Source organism: Camellia sinensis, chromosome 11 (assembly GCF_055761805.1).
Source record: "Camellia sinensis isolate YWXY chromosome 11, ASM5576180v1, whole genome shotgun sequence".
NCBI lineage: Eukaryota > Viridiplantae > Streptophyta > Magnoliopsida > Ericales > Theaceae > Camellia > Camellia sinensis.
The window spans coordinates 19,372,906-19,389,453 of NC_138971.1; positions in this window are offsets into that span (position 1 = coordinate 19,372,906).

Consider the following 16,548-nt stretch of genomic DNA (forward strand, 5'->3'; position numbering starts at 1 on the left):
AATTTAAATTTTTTGAATATTTAAATTATTTAAATTTTTACGACTTAAATTTTTTGAATATTTATTTTAATTTTTTACTTATTAAATTTTTTAGATTATTTAAATTATTTAAATATTTATGATTTAAATTTTTTGAATATTTATTTTGAAAAAATTTTATTTCCTTTGTAGTATTTTCAATTAAAAAATTTATTAATGTTATTTTCTGTTAATAATAATTTTTTTAATTGAATTTTAAAAAGAGTTTGATTATTAGTGTTGATCAGAATTTTCAATAGTGTGAAAGTAGTATGTTTTGTTATGAGTTATAATAATTTAAATTAAGTTTGGAAAACTCTTTCCAAAACTCATAACCAAACAGATTTTCTTCCTTCACATGTCAAATCAAACTTTCAAAACTCAATTCCACACTCAATTCAACACCCTATTCAAAAACCATAACCAAACAAATTTTCTACACTCAAATCATAATTCCACAACTCACAAACTCAAAATATAACTCATACTTGCAAATCATATTTACAAAACTCTACCAAACGCAACCTTAATTTCTCTCATTTTTCTTCTATTATCTTTCTTATGTTAATTTTCTTGCTTTGATTTCATATTATAAACTTGTTGTAATCTAACTAGAAATGGTTAGTTGAGTTACCTACATATTTCTTGTTTGTTCTTTTCTTGGTGTTGCAACAAAACAAGTTTTGCCAGGCCTAGTTGGTCAGCCAACCTATGTAGGCCAGCTAGCTAATTGCTTTTCGACGGAATGGAGTAGTCTTCCGGTGTTGGGCATAACAATTTCCGGTGGTATTCAAGGGGCATGAAGCTTTTATTTTGTTTTCATTTGAGTGTTTTGTGAGGTTTTTTATTTTGTTGTAAGATTTTCTCTCTCTCTCTCTCTCTCTCTCTCATTCGGTTTGTGATTATTTATTCAAAGTGTTGTAATATTTCCCCGCCTCGCTTCTTTCTATCCCGTTCTTTACTCGCTTTCTTTATTTGTACATAAGCATCATATTTTGTCTTTTCATCATATGAATGTTTTGTATCCATGTTTCATGCATCTTGATTTGGCTAAAGCTTGCATCTGCGAATTTAATCAGTTCTTATGTAATTATGTACACTACCTCATGTTCTTGAGATGATTCACATGTCATATATTAGAAGCCGAATCTTTAGTTGCATTAATGAGTGAATTGCATTAGAATTTTGTATGTAAGATCATGCAAGTTTTACTAACTTTGTTGTGTAGCTATTCGTGGGACGTCGGTAAATATGTGAGCTTTTATACTTTAACATCTTGCCTGTGTGTGTTTTTCTTACTATGTTTAAGCATCCTATCATGTGGCAACCTGCATACTTGATATAACTGTATGAATGCTGGTGGATAGAGGTTGTGTTGCTTAATCTGGAATGATGTTTATTTTCATGTTTGTAAACTCAATTTCCTTTGAGTTGTACATCTTGAAACCTCTTTCAAAATACATGATATCCAACTGTTCCAAAATGAATGGTATAATCTATACTTGTTTGCTTTGCATAGTAAATTTTAGGTTTATTAATAAACGAAATATAGACATATAATGTTAATAAAATTCATATAATGGTTTAGTAGAGGCTGATCTTTGGTCGAGTGAGTGGATGTGCTCAATTAATGACCTTCCCCTCTCATACCTACGGTACTAAGCAAAGCATCTTTGGTTACGACGAACAGTGACCGTGGCACGAGTCACGGGTTTCTTAATTTTGCAAAATATTAGGTGGAGACTCTAAATCTGGTGATGTAATACATTTCTGGCAAAAGTTTTGCAATAAAATGGATTTTCTATAAAAATTGTTGAATTTGGACTCTCATCTATGTTTTACATTGCACTCGTGAGACTAGATGAGACAAAGGGTCCAAATTGTTTAACGCACACAGGTTCCCTTGGGCATGTTACAGTTTCTGGCGACTCTACTGGGGATTTTATGAAACCTTGACTCAAACGCCATGATATGACTTTTATATTTAATTATATATTCATTGCATTGCATGCATTGGTGCACTTATAGTCCATGTGTTGTCCAAATACTGGTGGGAACACAGGCATACTTTTTGTGTCACTATACCTATCTCCACGTTACTTTTGAAAACTTGTGTTAATACTTTTTAAGATCTTTCAAAAAGGTAGCTCCACTTTCTAAGGTTATCGGATTTCGAAAAGAGGCTATGTTGACTCTACCGACTTCCTAGGATCTTAGCTGGTCATTAACCGAAGGGCTCTTTCGTGACGTCACTTTGACTTCAACCCCCTAGAGTAGAGCTAACCTTGTACATACTATGAGCCCTAGTACTTTCCAAAATTAGGACATGATTCTCTCCCATTTCTAGGATGTATGATACACTTGTTTGAATAGTGAAACCGTAAATCATTTCAAAACTAGAACTGTATAACCCTACCCTCCATAGGCGTGTTTGTTATTTTTCCTACTATGTGCAATGTATGGGATCTATATATGGTTTCTCAAAATCAAATGAGTGGTTTAGTTATTTCAATTTGTGGGGTTGAGTTCAGTGTTTCAGCGTGTTATATAATGATTAGTTGAGTTAGAATGCTGGTAAAATTTTGATTGTGAGTTCTGTTTTTGTTTTTGCTAGGAAGTCATAGCACCATAGCTTCAGAACGGTCTAATATTCCCTAAGTTTTGTAGACTCATGCTGGTTGACAAATTTGATTCAGGGACAACAAGTGTTAGTTTCGTTACTGCCACTTACAAGAAGAAAGACTAAAACCTCACAGTCAGCACCTTTCTAGCTATAATTTCTAGAATCCGTGATGGATCCACCTCCAATGGTGATAGATCACCAACCTCTGGTAGATATAGCAAACTTGTTTTTATCCCTTCAACGAAGCATGGATGCTCTTACCAATATGGTTACCACCAACAGTGAGGCTTTTGCCAGATTGTAACGCCCATCTGGAGCATCTACATCTTATCTACCTCGAGTGGTTCATTTGATTCTGGAACCACCTCCACCAGTTAAGAAACTTCATGAACCTAATCTATAAATGGGAGGACTTTTCCTTACAGATATTGATGAAGTTAACCCGATTGTGCTGAAAATATCCAAATTACAGAAAATGTTCAAAATATCACAAAGGATCAACTTTGTTCTAAATGTCAAGGATAGGTTTGCAAAAATAAGTGTGTGGTTGCTCGAGCGGTTCAAAATGTCGTACATAGCTAGATTTGATGGGGCTGGTGACCCTATGGTTCATATCCACATATTTTTAGACATTCTGCAGCCAATGGGCTTATCTAGAGCTCAAAAGTTTTCCTTGTTCGAAAGAACAATGTCAGAAGTGGCTGCTATTTGGTACGCCAAGTTAGATGATTCGGTCAAGCAAAACTGGGAGGAGTTAGCTGAAACATTTGTCACATAATACTCCTATAATACACAGATCGAAGTAACCACTCGGGAACTAGAGGCGACCCGACAAGAGCCGAATGAGAACTTCATGGCATTTATCACCAAATGAAGGGAAAAGGCGGCCATGATGACAAACAGGCCCTTGGAAAAAGATCAAGTCCATATGCTTCGAAGATTACTGCAAAAGACGATAGTTTTCCCACTCTTCAACTTCAAGGATCTCCATGAGATTGGGGTTCAAATTGACGATGCTATCAAACAAGGAATCATTACAAAAGAAAATGAGCCCGTGAGAAAAATATCCACTCATAGCTCCAATACTACTCCCAGTAGTAGCACAGTTGCCAAATCTATACCTTCAGAAGTCAACATAGTTATTGCCACCACTGCCAAAATAGCCAATCCCTTCACCAACACTAGCCCACAAATAGCCAAGCCAACCCGACCCCTAAATAAACCCTTTCATCCGCTCCACATGTCTCCAACTCGTTCCATAGAAATCCTAGCAGAAAAGGGGCACCTGATCCTGGACCTCTCCCTGATATTCTACCATCCAGACATGACCCCAATAAATACTATGCCTTTCACCAACAACATGGTCATGAGAATGATCGTTGTTTTCACTTACGCCATGCAATTCAAGATCTCATCGACAACAAAACCATAACTCCGCCTTAACCCTAAAGAGCCAAGGCCACCTCCAACCCTTTGCCACACTATGACCAAACCCCACTATCTTTCCAGCTCAACCTTATCCATACACTACCACTCACTTTCAAGCCCAACTTATACATCACACCTTTCCATTTGCCCAAGCCCGAGGTGCTAATTCTATAGAGCACTGATTTATTCATGATATATGCACCTCGATCCCAACCAATACCCCAAAATCCCCAAGTGGCAGATGATTTGGAGCCAGAACTGAATATTATGGTATATATTCTCATGGGCATGCACTTCCCTCTTTATGATTTTCTTAAGCCAAGGAGTGATCAAGAAGCAAAAAAGCACGGGAAAAATTCTGGGTCTGGTACTGGCTGAATCTGTGATAGAACTTGAGACTAGCGCGGGACCAATAAACTCGAGAGATATTGTGATCGATTCTACGATCGAGGGTGCACCACATGTGAATTGCATGAATTTTCTAGATGCAGGTGATGGCCTGCACTTAACTATTGAGAATGGTTTTATTCTGAGGTTTGAATTGGGCGTTGAGTCTGAGTTTGATTCCACCAAGTCTGTAGAGTTGGGATCACGCTCAAGTCATTCTAGCGAGTCTAGGTTTGGTGATTTCGGTGGTGATAACCCAAACATCACTATCCTTTCTGTTTCTATCTTCTTCTTCTTTTTTTTCTTTTGAGCCTATCGTCATCACTAAATCAAAGTTTCTTTTGAATAAAAGTGTTGTAGATTCCACCTACTTCTCTATGCCTTTAGTTCATTGCCTTAATCCACAATTTTCAAATTTTTTTCCAAAACTCTGATAAAAATGAAGATGAAGAAATTCCTTGGGATTTTTAAAATTTGATCGACTGGGAGAAAGAGAGACATGTTAAGCCCTTGATAGATGAGATTGTTTCAGTTAATGTGGGTACTGAGAAAGATCCTAGCTTGGTCTAGATTGGTTCTATATTGTCCTCAGATGAGCATGAGCAATTAGTCATTTTATTAAAATGTTTCAAAAAATATTTTTGCATGGTCCTACAAAGACATGTTTGGAATTGATTTTGAGATTGTACAACATAGGATCATTCTTGACCTAAATGCTAATGCCCCTAGCTTTCAAACTTTGATTCTGGGTGTCCACTAATTAACCAGATTACGAGACTTGCATAGCCAAATTGGAAGCGTCCCTTTAACTAGGGGCAATAAGGTTAAATGTGATCAGAGATTCCAACGAGGTTGTTTCCTTAGCCAATGGAGACCACAATGAAAATCAAACCCCAGATTTTGAGGGAAGAAGATTTAGCGCTAAAGGACAATCGAACTCCTATCCACGACCCTAGAGGAAAACTCAAACCCAATTAGCCAGGTCCCTACATCATCACGTCTATCTGGTCAAGTGTAGCAGCCATTTTCAAGGATTTAGATGGCCTAGAGTTATCATATCCAATCAACATGGACAAACTAAAACAATGTATCACCCTTGAGAGGCTCGTTGGGCCGAAAATCGAGAAGGATGACCCAGGCAAAAGTTAGAGCATGGAACAAAATGAAAAATGAAAGAATAAAAAATGAAAAATGAAAAAGCTCTCAAGGTCGAAAACCCGAAAGGGCAGCTTTGGGAAAAGTTAGAGCACAAAAATAGAGTGTTAATACAAAAGTGAACCTTAGCATGAACAATGTAAAGCCTGATTCATATCCTTGGGGTACATAGGCAGCTTCATCTTGAAGTTCAACCCCAACCATTTTCAACTCACTCATCCAGTCCATGTTTGATTGGTGTATCTTTATTCAACCCAGCTGTCCTATCTATGTGTGATTGGCCAATCTCCGTTCGATTCAATTGTCCTATTCCTCTTCCATAACGGGTTCAGTTGCAAGGCAGATTCAGTGGTAATACAATATATCCTACTTAGGTTATCTAATTTTAGTTTGTGTATCTCGTGGGTTGATTTCATGTTGGTCGGGTAGTGGCCATTTGTGAAAACAAATGTTGAGGACTTTTTAATAAGGGTGATTGATTTTTTCAAAAATTATTCCATTTTTGCAAAACCCAGACCATTCTTTGGACCAAAAAGGGAAACTTTGCACTGCTCACAACCTAACTTACATGACTCCAAAACAGAGAGTGGAATGAGCATGCTAATCTAACTCTCATGTTGATCAAAATCCTTTTAGTAGACAAAAAAAAAAAAAAATTCAAAGCGATGAACTGGGGGCACAGTTGAGTTAAGTTTTTTGTCATTTCCCCGCAGTCTTGAGTCCTCGTCGCCAAGGTGACATTAATTTGTACTTTTTTCTTTAAGTCGAACACTCGCCGAAAAATGCACGGTAGTTGTCTCCGGCAATGTCCTTCAATCGGGTGGTCGGCCGAGAAGTTGACCGGTGATGTTTTATTTTGTATCCATTTTATTCTGGCAAGCGTAAAGGGGTGCATTTGGGATGGTTTTTGCTTTTTTTTTTTAATTCATTCAGTTATATTTTGTGTTTTGGTCAGTTATGGGCTCGACATCCAGTTTAGAACTCATTGAAATGCAACCATTTTCAATTTCAAAATTCAAAACAAAATGGTTTTCATGCTCAAATGCCATTCATGCCATTCGGATTTGCAAAACAATTTTTTTTATTATTATTAAATGTCTATAAGTGCCTACTCCTTAATAATAATAATAATAATAATAATAATAATAATAATAATAATAATAATAAATAAAGAACTAAAGAGTGCAAGCATCGGTTGTCTCGCTTCAAGGGCTTCCATTGTCGATTGTCTCGCTTCATCATTACTCTCGGGAAGCCCTTGAAGACTTTGCCTTAGCATTGGTAGAGCTTCCAAAAGAGATTACTCATCATCGTCCGTCAAATGAAGAGCACCAAGGAACTCTAAATCAGGCCACAAAGGTCATCTGTTGTTTCAACTCTTCGTTTTGTTTTTCAAGTTGCTAATCTCTTCTTAATCATCCTTGTAAATACGTTGGAGCAGGGTGAGTTGTGCATTTAACTGATGTGCTTCACTTGTCCTACCCTGCAATTGGCGAGAAAAATTAGACACCGCAGTCACGGTCTCCACGTAGGATTTTAAAGTGTAAGAGTTGGCCTCTACGTTAGACTGCACTGCCATCAGTTCCTTGACTGACAATGTAGGAAAATTAAAAATAAAGGTAGGGGCTCTCTGTCGAGGCTCAGACGAGTTAGCATCAGCAATCTCTATTAGGGAGTCATTAAGGTCCGGGAAGATGGAAAGAGTACGACGGGATGAGGCCATAACAGAGGAGAGTAATGCCAAAAGAGAGAGTTATAGAGTGATTTTGTAGTTGTTGATTTTACTCTACCTCTCCCTCACAAATTGTCCTTAAGAAGAGAAGGGAGAAAACAAAAGAGAAGAAGAAGCCAAAAGAGAGGAATTACCGGGGCAATCGTTGAAAATCAAGACCGGTCCAATTGTTGTTGGTCAGGCGCCGTGGTTGTTGAAATCGCGCGCCAAACGCAACGTTCGAAGGAGACGAATGAGGAAGAGAGAGAGAAGAACAATGGAGAGAGAGAGAGAGAGAGAGAGAGAGAGATGTATACATTGTGTATTTGTATATGTATGTATATGTATATATCTGTATATGTATACCGTATGTATGTGTCTGTAGGTATATGTATACATATATACCGTATATCTAATATGTATATGTGTATCTATATGTATATGCATATGTATATTTATCTACCACGTGTATATAATATGTATGTGTATCTGTATGACTGCATGTATCCTTATATGTCTATGTGTGCATATATTTTGTCTGTGTATGTATATGTATATAATATGTATTTTGTATATCGTTTGTATCCGTATATATATATATATATATATGGTATGTATTATAAAAAATCGAAAAAACAAAAAAAAATCAAAAAAAGAAAGAGAGAAAATTTTAAAAACAAAAAAAAAAAGAAGAAAAAAATCATTTTGTGTATTCATCTGTTTTTGCATCAAATCATCACACTACATATCACATGTCTTACATCGCACCCTTCATGTTTGTTGCATTCACTATCACACTTGTATTGTCTATTACGTTTATCATACATGGTTATAACTATCACACTGTTACATCACTTGGCTACAATCTATTCACATCACTTGGCTATAATTATCCCGACATTTGGTTACAACTCTTTCCTCTTTACCCGATTGAAACCAATCCCTTATTTCGTATTGAGGTATGGCCTAGGTATCACTTGTTGGTTAAGAACATTTTCCTCCTTACCCAATTGAAACCAGTCCCCTATTTCATATTGAGGTAAAACCTAGGTCTCACTTGTTGGTTAAGACCATTTTCTCCTTTACCCGGTTTAAACCAGTCCCCTATTTCATATTGAGAAATAGCCTAGGTCTCACATGTTTGTTAAGACCCATTTTCCCTTTACCCAGTTGAAACCAATCCCCTATTTTGTATTGAGGTACGGTCTAGGTCTCGCTTGTTGGTTAAGACCCATGTCTCCTTTACCCAATTGAAATCAATCCCCTATTTCATATTGAGGTATGGTTTCGGTCTCGCTTGTTAATTAAAACCTTCATTTCCTTCTCTCATGTGAGTGTGTTTGCATTGTACCCTTGTTATGTTTCATATCATTTGCAGGAGGCTTGCCTCACATATTACTTGTTGCATTGCATTACATAAATCATGAACTTTCAAAAAGAAAAAAAAAATTGGCTTCGCGAAGGATGTAAGTCCAACTTTCAATTGTATTTTGAGCATATCATTTGTGTCTTACCCCTGAGCTATGCTGGTTTGACTCCTTACAAAGGGTTACGTAGGCAACCCTCGGGTTCAACCAACTGTATCTACATCTCGTTTGTTTGTCCAAGTTTTACGGCCTTGTCAAAAGGGTCACTTTCAAGCTTTGACATTCACTCACATAATGAAATGACTTTGAGCTCTATTGAAGAGGGGCAACTGTAGACACTACATTTTTTACAGGCCCTAAGACTTTGGTGCTTTCTTTTGATTACTCGATGATGAAAACCAGAATGTGTTTCTCACATAAGCTTCAGTAAGAGAGATGGAATTTCAGCTTTATTCCTAACCCTAAGCCTGCTTTGGCCAAGTGTTTAAGCCTAGTTGGACAACCGGAGCGAAGCTGGACTGAACTGATGCAAAATGACAAAATTCTCCCTGGCCGGTCGACCACCCAAGGACAGTGCAGCCTACATTTTTGTTGGTTCGGTTAGGGGACTTCACAACCCCATTTTTTGACCCATTTATGCACTGAATGCTTGTATACTCAGCCTCCATTGCCTAGTGCTTGATCCATTAAAGGTAATGCTCCATTTTGGTGCTCTATTAGCTCCATTATCTTCCATAAATGCCCCATTAGTTCTCCACTTTGTTTTCCACCATTGCTCCACTTGCATTGCCTATATAAGGAGAATTCAAGTCTTGATTTTGGGAGATGTATTTGAGAGAAGTAGTATAGAGAGAATGATGAGTTTGGGAGGATAGATTGATTAGAGAAAGCTAGAGATAGAGAAAGAAAGAGTCTAAACTTTGAATTCAAGAGTTGGCCAAAATGGACTGCTAGTTGTGAACTTCCATCTTCTCAAGTTATACACCATATCTCATTTTATATTTCAAAATTCATCCAAATCATCTTGTTGTAGTCTTATTCTAGAGCTTTGATCAAAGAGAGAGTGATTGTTGTTGAAAGTGAGAAAATCAAAGAGTTCAACAATTTTCCCTCACATGTAGTGTTACATAATTCAAATCACCATTCAAGCTCAAATTCTAAGCTTTTGAATTGAGGATTGAGAACATACTTCACAACCTTTATGGTGATCAGAATGAAGTTTGAAAAACAAGAAGTTCATCTTTTCTTTGGAAGGTGAATTTTCAATTTCTCTCATTTTTCTTGTATTATCTTTCTTATGTTAATTTTCTTGCTTTGATTTCATATTATAAACTTGTTGTAATCTAACTAGAAGTGGTTAGTTGAGCCACCTACATATTCCCTGTTTGTTCTTTTCACGGTGTTGCAACAAGACAGGTTTTGCCAAGCCTAAGCCGGCTGGCTAACTTTTTTTTGAATAGAACGGAGTAGTCTTTTGGTGTTGGGCATAACAATTTAAGGCAGTCTTCATGGCGCATGAAACTTCTATTTTGTTTTCATTTGAGTGTTTTGTGAGGTTTTTATTTTGTTGTAATATTTTCTTCCTCTCTCTCTCTCTCATTCGGTTTGTAATTATTTATTCAAAGTGTTGTAATAATTTCCAACCCCACTTCTTTTTATCCCGTTCGTTACTTACTTTCCTTATTTGTATATAAGCATCATATTTTGTCTTTTCATCATATCCATGCTTTGCATCCATGTTTTATGTGTCTTGATTCGACTAAATTTGCATCTATAGACTTAATCAATTCTTATGTGATAATGTGCTCTACCTCATGTTCTTGAGATGACTCACATGTTATATATTAGAATCCGAATCTTTAGTTGCATTTCATGATTGAATTGCATTAAAATTTTGTATACAAGATAATGCATGTTTTACTAACTTTGTTTTGTAGTTGTTCACTGGACATCAGTAAATATGTAACTTTTATGCTTTAGCAACCTACTTGTGTGTGTGTTTTCTTACTATGTTTAAGCATCCTACCATGTGCCTACTTGCTTACTTGATATAACTGTATGAATACTGGTGGATGGATGTGAGAACCTGAATATACAAATCAAATAAATAATTAAGTATTAATAATTTTACAATCTCAAATATTTTCATAGTGAATCCTAAAGTACAAATTAAATATTGTTGGAGGGTCTCTTAATTAATTTTAAACCTAAAATAAATTTATGGTTAAAATCTCTAACTTAGAGGCAAGATTTACTATTAAAATAAATAATAGTAATAATGTTAAATAATAATAATAATAATAACAATAAAAAAAGGAAAAGAAAAGAAAAGAAAAAAAAAAGTTAAGGGAGGCCGATTATTTGAAGTGTGTGGGTAACCCTAAACTTTCATAATATTGAATTAACAGCCATGAAGTCTAGAGAGAAGAGAAGATAGGCGCAGCTTTTGGTGAAAATTGAAGAACTAGTTTGGTGCTTGAATAACTCCATCTCCAAGGTAGAAATAAATATTTTGTAAATATAGTTAGTTTTTATAGATGTTTCTGTGCATTCTTTGGAAGCAGAAGAACTGAAAGGTACTGATTAGGTGGCTTGAACATCTATCAGGTTAATAGTTGGTGTGGAATAGTATAATGGGTATAGTGGATGTATGAAAAACAAGCATATGGCATGGGTTATATTCAATGAGTGTTTTTGCTTGTAATGGTGAACCTTGTGAGTGAAGCGTGGGATAGGTAAGAGTACTTGGCCACCAATGTTTGTGAATATCATGCTTTTTTGTTTTTTTGTTTTTTTGTTTTTTTTATATAGTTCGAGGAATTAAACGGGTACATAAGGTTGAGGGTGCATTTTATGAGTATGAAATTCTACACATAGCTATGAACTTTAAGAATCAAGAAAATATAGAAAACGAATGAATTTTGAACTGAAATTTTTACTGTAGATTAATTACATATTAAATTGCATATCAGCATTTTCTCATCATTTTTGGGAGTCGAAATCTATATTAACTAGTGCGTTCAAATCTATCCAGAAAATTGGTGTAAAACAGTAACCTCGGAAGTGTCGTTCTCCTTGGGTATAAATTCGAAAATTATCAAATCAGCATCATTAGAACCTGTTATGAGTCTAGTTTCTTACATTTGTGGCCTTGCGTTGATTGCTCGTGTAAACTAAAAAGAACCACTAATTTCTTTAAAGTGCTGCAGAAAACAATCTGTTTGGGCATAATTAATTGTAAATAATTATTTTGATAAGAGAATCAAGTAAAACCAATTGAGTTTGAAACTTAGGATATATTAGTTGATATCTAGAGGGTTTTGGAATTTTTCGAATAGCGTAGAGTGGGTTTTGTAATTTTCAAAGTTAGTGAATAGATTGGGAAAGCTTGTTTAAAATTTTATTTTATCTTAAAATTACTTGTAATTAAGTTTCATTTTGAACCTGTGTGTTGGGTGATTTTATACTTTGAAGAACATGAGCTTAGGTAATATTTAAGAGTAACGGTGAGTTTGGTTGAGCCATATTAGTACGCTTTAGTTTGGTTCAGGGAACTGATTGGACTTTTATACTCTATTCGAGGATTACATTATTCCGTTTTTAGATGAGTAGTTGCATGCTACATATTTTGATAAATGTTCCCTACCCTGAACTATTAGAAAATTAAATTTTTGTTTCAGGACTAAACTATTTTGATAAATTATTATAGTATTAATGGAATTAAATTATTTTTGAAACATGTGCAAACTTGGCATACTGTAAACTATTTGTTATGGTCTCATGTTTATAATGGTGAACTACCATGTTTTGCGAAACTGAATTGTTTTGATTATCGGGACCATCTATATATTTTAGTCCAGGGAAATTATTCCACCGTATGTGGTGACTCTGGCCACTAGGGAACAAATTCGGATTGAGCCGTAATGACTCTAGTGCTTAACGATTGTAAGGAAAAGACCTAGGCTAGGCTAGGTGACCTTCAAGCAGATCGTCTTAGAGAAAAGGCCCGAGTTGCTACCCCGATGATGACTCTTAGTTCGATATTGGATACAACGGGCTTATTGCCTTGAGAACTGTGTGGCATGTTACTTGTCATTCTCGGTACCTAGAAAGTTATTGGTGTTCATATTGTAATCTATTTTAAGTGGAAAATGTCATTTATCATGTTCTTGACAGACATGAGCATTTTAACTGTTGAACTATTGAACCTTCTTTTTGAAACAGATTATCTTTATCAAAACTATATGCCAATCTAGTTTCTGTGATATATATATATATATATATATTATTTTGGAATTGAACCCTGTTTTCAAAACTGTATTTACTATCCTTGTTGCTACTCACTGAGCTATCAGCTGACTTTGTTGTTTATCATTTTCTAGTGTTAGAAGGACTTAGAATGGACTCATGGCGTAGCAGGGACACAATTGCATGGACCTCTAGGACATTCATTTATTTTATTTTAGATTGTTACGCCAAGTTTGTACATGTTTATTTTTATTTTTATTGAGGTTCATTTAGGATTATTTTTATATGTGGGCTGTTTATATCCCATAAGTTTGGATGGTATTGATTACGGTTGGTTCTGCAGTTTATACTTGTGGCATGTCACTGGATTGAGTTTGGTTATTTGTTACTGGACTATTGTATTGTTGTTCAATGTGATTATGGATTCGTGTTTAGGCTTACGTATGCCTTAGGCTAAGGCCCTGTTGGCCACGGCTGGTCATACCCTGGTTTGGGATGTGATAGTGATGGTATCAGAGTTGTAGTTTATCGGGTTACATATCTTGTGTTTCATCATTTAGACGAGGTCCGAGTCCCTATAGTCCTTAGTACTACGTTGTTGAGTTAGTTTTGTTTAAGCTTGTGTTAAGCTTTTCTTGATTTCAGTTTGAAGGTTAAGAGTTAGCACCTAGATATCTACGTGGATTGTCTATTTCTTTTGAGCCTTTGATGTTGGTATTACCTTGTCTACTCCATTAGGAGGAACAGTAGTATTGGGAGATGTCTGTAGATCTTGTGAGGTCAACTTGGGTGGTATGATTTTTCCAGTGGGTTTGATTCCCTTAAAAGTGAAGGATTTTGATGTGATTTTGGGAAAGGATTGGTTGACGAAGCATCATGCCTCGTTTTAGAAAGAGGGTAGTTTTTGCTATGCCAGGACAACACGGGTTTTTCTTTCAGGGAGATAGGAAGGGGTCTTCTATTTTCTTCCCTTCAGGCTAACCGAATGTTGAGAAAAGGGTGTCATGGTTATTTAGCTTGTATGGTGAGTACCAAACAACTAGAGCAGAAGTTAGAGGAGTCGCCTATAGTGAGGGAATTTGTTGGTGTATTTCCAGAGGATCTACCTGGTCTTCCTACAGACCGTGAGGTAGAATTTTCCACTGACTTGGTCCCCAATACAGCACCTATCTTTAAAACACCATATAGAATGGCACCGTTGGAGTTGAGGGAGTTACAAACTCAGTTACAGGAGTTGCTAGACAAAGGTTTTATTAGGCCTAGCGTCTCACCTTGGGGAGCACCTATGTTGTTTGTGAAGAAGAAGGATTGGTCGATGAGGTTGTGTATTGAGTATAAGAAATAGAACAAAGTTCCAGTGAAGGATAAGTACCCTTTACAATGCATTGATGACCTATTTGACCAATTACAAAGAGCTCAAGTATTCTCTAAGATTGACTTGAGGCCAGGCTATCACCAATTGCAGGTAAGTGATGAGGATGTTCCTAAGGTAGCTTTTATACCCCGTTATGGGCATTATGAGTTCTTGGTGATGCCTTTTGGTCTCACAAATGCACCAGCTGCATTCATGGATTTTCTCACGACCCGAACCCGCCCCCACGGGTTAAGGACATAACCGGCCGGTAATCCTGAAATTACCTACGGCCTCCAACCAAGTAAGACATAACTCATTCGAGTAAAGGGGCCAAACGGAAGCAGAATTTAAAACTTTGTCCATAGAGTTGTGCTTACATGGCACATCATAACAAACCATACATAAAGATATTAATAACTCACATCAGACAACATAGTAGCATAAAGTTATGTCCAGACAGGATCATTCAAGTCTAGGTCAGCCAATCAAAACTACATGCAAATGTATCCAAAGTCCTCGCCAACATGACAAAATGACACAAGATAGCAAAAGAGCGAATACATGTCTCGTGCGTGAGATGCAAGGGCTAACTCCTCAAAACCTTGGTTGTTCCACACAGACTTCACTGAGGCTGGGTTTGGACGGCTCTTGGCTCACCTACAAACACATGAATGAGCGTGAGCGAAAGTCCAGTGAATAATATCGAATAAAGAAGATACATTAGAACAACATACGACAAACGGCCTTGGGCCCAATTCATATTCTATCTAATATATATAGGTATACATAGGGCAGTACCTGCCTGCAGTTCCAAACATATCAGACGGCCTCGGGCCCAATCAGTTCATGTCAAACTGGCATTCGGCCGGGCCCAATTTATATTTCTTTCTAATACGTACATACGTATAAATATAAGTCAAGTGACTGCGGTTCTAAACACATCGGACAGCCTAAGGCCCAATCCATTCATGTCAAACTGGCCTTTGGCCCATTCATACTTTTATTAGTGTCAAACTGGCCTTTGGCCCATTCATACTTTCATTAGTGTTCATTAGTGTCAAACTGGCCCTTGGCCCATTCATTCTATCTTTCATGTCAAACTGGCCTCTGGCCCATTCATTCATATCCAACGGCCTCTGGCCCATTCATTCATGTCAAACCATTATTTATGCCAGACTATCATTCATGTTAGACTGGCCTTTGGCTCATTCATTCTCTTGTTCATGTCGGACTGGCCTTTGGCCCATTCATTCTCTTATTTATGTCAAACTGGCCTTTGGCCCATTCATTCTCTCATTCATGTCAGGCTGGCCTTTGGCCCATTCATTCTCTCATTCGTGTCAAACTGGCCTTTGGCCAATTCATTCATGTCAGACGGCCTCAGACCGATTCATTTATGTCATACATGTCAAACTGGCCTTTGGCCCATTCACTTTATCATTCATGTGAGACTGGCCTTTGGCCCATTCATTCTCTCACTCATGTCAAACTGGCCTTTGGCCCATTCATTCATGTCATACGGCCTCTAGCCCATTCATTTATGTCATACATGTCAAACTGGACTTTGGCCCATTCACTTTATCATTCATGTCACACTGGCCTTCGGCCCATTCACATTTTCGTATCAAACTGGCCTTTGGCCCATTCATTCTTTAGGCATAGCAAACGTTTGTCCACAATTCAAATTAACAGACTTATAGGACGCTAAGCAGTTGGACAAATAGCATATTCCAGATATCTTTAATGAGATACTACTCACAATGATCGGTTAGTTGATTTGCCCTGGGGCTTGACCCTACACATCACATAACACAAATGGGTCACAAATGATTCAATCCATTCTTAATTCACATATTCCTCTTTAAGCTTTATTCTTGTCCCTTTTTAACTCATTTACAATACTTAATGCATGCCTAAGAGTACTTAGAAGTGAAGGGGAACGGAAAACAAAACACAAAACGCATTTTTAAAATTTCATAAACAGGGGTCCCCGCTCGAGCGTGGACTTCCCCGCTCGAGCGGACCCAACATGTTTGCAAAAGTGCTGGATGCATCGAATTTATACTCGAGCGTGAAGTTGGGCGCTCGAGCTGAAGGTCTGTCTACATAGCTCCCCGCTCGAGCGTGAACTTCCGCGCTCGAGCAGATACCTTGTCTGCAAAAATATACTGGGAGCACGAATTGCACGCTTGAGCGGCGGTTCTCCAGCTCGAGCGAACATTAAATTTTTTGGAAAATCCAGAACATGTTCTTGAGC